This window comes from Cyclopterus lumpus, chromosome 2 (assembly GCF_009769545.1).
Source record: "Cyclopterus lumpus isolate fCycLum1 chromosome 2, fCycLum1.pri, whole genome shotgun sequence".
Lineage (NCBI taxonomy): Eukaryota > Metazoa > Chordata > Actinopteri > Perciformes > Cyclopteridae > Cyclopterus > Cyclopterus lumpus.
Genome location: NC_046967.1, coordinates 7967198 through 7973264, shown reverse-complemented (window position 1 = coordinate 7973264; position 6067 = coordinate 7967198).

Sequence of the window (6067 nt, the reverse complement as noted above, 5' to 3'; positions counted from 1 at the left end):
TTTATTTAGTTTTCCCACCAGAAGGGGAAAACAGCCTCTGTTGACAAGCTGATTGACACGTCGCTGTGTCAATCATGCCTCCAGGTGCCGCTGTTTGCAGAAAGCAAACGCAACAAAACAGATTAGCATTTGTCAAAGGCCGCCAGATGGAGTGCCACGACACTCGGTCAACTGCTGCCGGCGGTTTGATTAAAGTGGCTGCCAAGCTAACGCAAAAAGCTAAAAGAAGAAGGAAAACTGACTTAATTACAAATGCATTACATCCTGGATGGTGACAACACCATTTGTAGAGCGTTGACAGAATAATGTTGGACTCTGTATGAGCTACAGTATACATTATGATTGCTCCAAATCAGAATGACGAAAGCTCTTAAACATGATGGCCGGTTTCTACTTTTGGCCTTTTGTTAAATACAGAAGTTGGTTGACTTACAAGCTGAACCCCCATTTCTAGGACCAAACCGACGTTGTTCAGACAGCAGAAAGCCTCCTGGTATGATATGAGTGCTGCTTGGAAGTGACTGACGGGCAGAACCGGTGCCGATACGCACTCGTCTCCAACCCTAAATCCATGCAAACCCTTCCGGATGGAGAGCAGACTTACCGGTGCCCCCCGCTGAGCGCGACGCTTATGGTGACTGATGTTAGGGGCCCACGCCTGGGCGGTCACTCTCGGATCCTTCCGTCTCCCAGTCACTGTGTATCCATCCACACACGCGCACCCCCCATCTCCTCCTCTCTGACATCTGAGGTCATCAGTGGAACTGTCGGCATGCAATTTCATCCAGAAAAAGTACCGTCTGCGTTTGCAGGCAGACAAGCAAATGGAGTGTCCCGCCACTTAGTCGAGCGATCAATGAGACCGTTTGATACGTGAGAATCAAGACGTATGTTCACGTTCAGCTTTACATTTTATTTTATACTTCCTCAACGGCTGTTCAAGTTCATCTTGTGTCACGCTGCAACAACGCTCAGAGGATCTCCTCAGGTGTAAAGTAGAGTTTCTAGAGAAACGTGTGATCGATAACAGGCTTGACTGCATTTAAAGATTCTGTGTTTCTGAGGTATGTATTTAATGGATTGGTTTATAGTATGGTCTAGTTATTACAGTGATCCTTCATAGTCAGAGTTGTTTTTCCTCTCTCTTCACACTGACTGCTTGGTTGAGTGACACCTTGAAAATCTCTCTCTCTCTGCTGCCACCGTGAGGTCAAGAGGTCAATGGTTAGCTACAGGGCATCTTCCCTGGCGCTTTCTGCAAGTCATTGCAATGTCTTGCTCATATTCTTTTATTTATATGTTGAAAAATAAAATGTATCTATGTGTGTATATGTATATATATATATATATATATATATATATATATATATATATATATATATATATATATATATATATATATATATATATATATATGTATAAACTTTACAAGAAAGGGTAAAAAGTACCAAAAAGGCCAAAGAAAAGAATTCCAGGCAAGATCTCCTGTTTTAATGTGCGAATGGTCAGGCTAACAATTAACCAAATGCCATGTCAGTTATTCGGTGTGAATACCAAATATTGCCAAGAAGGTATTTGTGTTTAATGTTTTGTTTCAGATGTACGAGAACACTTCAAATGTTGAGGTCCAAAGGATCCACTGAGATGCACGACCAGATCATATGTCCCTTAATTTGTCTGTAATTAAAAAACTCCAACTAGCTGCAGCAGTGACGGATGTGAATAGCTGAGTAGTGACTGCGATCAATATCAACATCCCAAGTGATGTCAGGGATCGTCACATCAAGGTCTTGTTCACAGGAATCTTCGGTTCCGGTCAGTGTTGGAGTGCTGTGTTGCAAAAGCATTGTGTTTAACTGAGATATGACCTTAAAGGTTTGTTTTGTGACTTCTATAGTCCTCTAATGGGCGAGAAGAGGGTTCAGGTAGTAAACTTTAGTGCTTGTTTATAGTCGAGATTACATCGAAACCTGAATGTTACAGTGTTATGATTGCTTTGCCCTGGTGCGTACTTTAGTACTCCGTGCTCTCTGCACACCAGGTATGGAATGAGGACAAAATCTAGGAAACAAGCCAGACTGATCCTCTAAGATTAATTAAATCAGATATTTGGATGATTTATCAGCGGCCATTAAGACGACGACACAATTTTGGGCAAAGCAAAAGCTCCTGTTGGAGGGAGACAAACAATAAATATAGACATTACTTCGCTGTCATCCCTTCCACCTCCACTTTTGGTTTCATCTCAAGACTTTTATTTATGAGAAGATATGCCTACAGTTTGTTTGAAATATATGCATTGCTCCGCAGTGATTCATAACAACAACAAGTGTAATCCTTTTGTGGTGAATTCACACGAAAAAAGTGCATTAGCAGGCATTCATTATGCGGGGCAATAACTCAGAAGTAATGTGCGAAATTACCAGGACTTTGCAATCTGTTATTGTGACTGTTTTTCACACCGGGTGAATAGAAAGGAGAATTACATAGAATTTAGTGGACTGTACTATTTATCGTCAGCACACTCACCTTCAAGCCATCTTTCTATGAATGTCTTTTTAGCAAAAACATGTCGCATCATGTCACCATTCTGCCGAAGCAGTGTGTGTGTGTGTGTGTGTGTGTGTGTGTGTCGGGTGTCTGTGCCGCGGAGCCTTCTCTTGCTGATGGCCCCTGCTGTGTGTGTGTGTGTGTGTGTGTGTGTGTGTGTGTGTGTGTGTGTGTGTGTGTGTGTGTGTGTGTGTGTGTGTGTGTGCGCGCACATGCGATTGATTCAGAATTCACATTTGTTCGCTGTCATTTATTAGCAGAACCAGACTGCAGCTTCAACTTGCTTGAGGCAACGTGAGCTATTTAAAGAAATCAGAGCCACGCCAAGTCTGTAAATGAAGAAGGGGGCAAATGAGGGCGAGGCTCAGTAGAAGGGAGGCGGGGGGAAAAGGAACAGAATGGCAGAGGGAAGGGGAAAAAAAGGGGAGGAAATTACGGGAGAGAATGAAAAGAGAGATGCAGAGAGAAGATGGGGGGGGGGGGTTGAGCTGCAGAGTGCTGCTAAGATAAGACAGGTGTGCGGCTCATGTGAGGGCGAGAAATGGAAATTTTGTAAGATGGGTTTGCAAGGCAAGAGTGAGCGAGCACAATATGGAGGAAGTAAACAAGCCTCACTTTGAACTGAAGGGGAAATGGATGGAGAGGGAAGGGCATGAATTACAGGAAAGTAAGTCAGATGGGGAAGGGAAGGTGCTATTTGGGATACCGATGTTATCTTTAAAGCAACATTAAGAATCCACAGAGGTCGTTGCAAGCCAACGATGTATATTACAGCCTTGTGTTGCTCTCAAGTCAACATGAGTTTGTTCCAAATGTAACTAATGACCTCGCGACTGCAGTCTAACGTGCTGATAAAAATAAAAGCCTGAGGTCAACTCGAGATTATTAGACGAAATACAGTGATCCCCACCGTTTACATTCCATTCAGTCTTTCCACTTGTGCCGTCACAACTTTCAGGGGATTTAGTGGAAAAACTCACTTTTGCTCGAGCTTGCTTACCTTTTTGAAACAACAACCCCCCCCCCAAAAGTGCAATATGAAATGCTGGGGAATTTGACTTGTTGTGCTTCCCAGCAAACCTTTTTCTGTTTGTTTGCTGTTTGCTATTGTCAAAATGCCGCTTCAAAACTCAGGCAGCCTTTGTCAGCAACAAACGAGACCCCGAGCCAGGGAAGAAATGAAGCCTCTGTTTCTCTTCCCCGTCTGAACTAAAGCTGCAATTAAGTCACGTCTGCTTGTTTTTACAGGGGGATTCAAATGATGCTGTGCCTCACTGCCCCCAGATATAAAGCAATTGGCTTCATTTTACCGCATCGCACTGAGAGTATTGAGTTCTGTGAGTTATCACGGAAGGAGGCATGATATTTGAATGTTCCCAGGTCCCACGTTGTTTCATTTTTATTCATTTTTTGTTGTTGTAGATAACCAGAGATAAAATGAGAGGGAAAAACACAGTTGACAAGCAGAAAAAAGTGTAGCGCCGACAAACTGTGACGTGCTTTTAAAATGACAGTTTTCATGGAGCTTTTAAAACTCTTGCCTGAGTCTGCGGGAGCATTGTTAGCACAATCTACACAATTAGGCCCCCATTAAGATAACAAGCCAATACGCCGAGATTAATGAGACAAGTGTTTTAACACTAAGTGGCTATAGGGTAGAGCTATTGAGGAAGTGCATGCTAGATTTGCGAAGCCACCTTTTTTATATGAACACTTTGAGAAAGGAAAGATTGAGATTGTGCGCCTCAAAACATTGCGGTGTTTAAGTTTTTTTCTTCTTCGTAAGTTCGTATCAGTACGAGCCACGGCGTGTGTTCTCCAACCAGCTCCTCGTCTGTGATCCTTACTAGAACAGTGTTTCAGATTGAAATGAATGTGGGGATAATGGAGCGTAATTAACTTCACGTGCTCTATTAGATTACACACAACACAATTATGTCGCATTCAATAGCAGTCCAGGGGCAGATAGGTGGAGCAGAGAAAATAAACAGTCTGTCTATAGAATAAGAGAAAAAAAGTACAAATAAACAGCGGCCCGGGAGTTTATCCCGGTTAAGACTGAGCCAGGATAAAAATCAATACTCCGAAGAAGGGTCAAGGGATTAGTAAAGGGCCGCTGACACAGTCCTGGGAGGAAACCTTTAAATGATTAAGAAAGTCACGACCGAGTTGTAAAAAAAGAAAAAGAAAAATACGGACAAACGGGAAGCCTTGCCAAGCTGTGGGCCGCACCTGACAAGGACACGCAGAGGGGGGCGATCAGAACACAGCGCCTCGTTTAGGGACCACAAGGACTACAAGTGCAAAACATGTAAGCAATAAGGTTGTGTCCCGACCAGATAAGGCAGCAGCATATATTACAAATGTGACTTAATCTTGACCTCATGTGGTCCCCCCCACACTCTGTGTACAGCGGTGTCGTGACATTGACTGCTTTGCTGCTAATTGAAAGGCTGAAATGTTATTCTCAGGCATTTCTCTGCACTTGAAGGCACACAAAGCCTTGCTATTACATAATTAATACACGTTGGAGGCTTCATTAACGAGTGTAATTTAATCCATCTGTCTGATGGTGATTGCATAGAGCAGGCTTTGGAATAATGACTTTATTTTGTGTGTGATTTGGATACATAATACTGTGATAATATTGTCCCTTCTCCCCCCACCCCTCCCACATTCAGCTAATGGCATAACTTATGTCGCCGTTGGACACATTTCTAAGCTCCAGCTGAAGTGAAGTACACAAGTCCTCTTCAAATTGATGTTAAACACTTCAGGGTTGGTTACAAAGGGCATAGGGAACAAACTTCGACAAACCAACAAGCCGCAGTAATAGGACAGAATATGAGGATTAGAGGGACAATCTTGAAATGTTCTTTTTCCTTTAAAAAAAATAATAATAACTCACGGGACCGACCAAGTTCCGAGTTAGGAACGGATTACGGGAGTCAACTGGCTGTCCAAAAGGGATGACTCACTTTTTGTGGTTCTTTTAAGTCCTTTTTAAATCTAAATGTCTGTTTTATAGACGCCATTTAATTAATCAGTCTCGAATCCATAGTAATCCCCAACAATCTGGAACAGATTTTTTGCCATATCAGCATACTAGCTGTGAGTTCTCACTGCCCTGTATCCGTTTCCTGATTCCTAACACACATTTCTTTTCTCACAGTACTTAAACTATACCCTCCAGTCATTGGCTCACATCCCACTTCATCCCAGCTGTTGCCTGTCTGACACCTGGCATTACCAGGTGTTTTGTAGCCGTATTGTGAGGAGCTATGAGGGTGTCATTCTCCCCCCCGTAAGTATACATACACTGGGATCCCTCGTCGTTAATATCCCCGACCTCTTATGATATCCACGCCTTCCGCAATTGATGGCGAGTACTGAGGGTGAAGCCTCTCCCTGACGCCGCTGTGCGTCTGTATCCTCCGTCAAAGTAATCGATTTATTATTTCTATATCTGAGGGATAATGTGTTCGTTGTTCACGCTCCTCCGTGAGAAATGAATGCA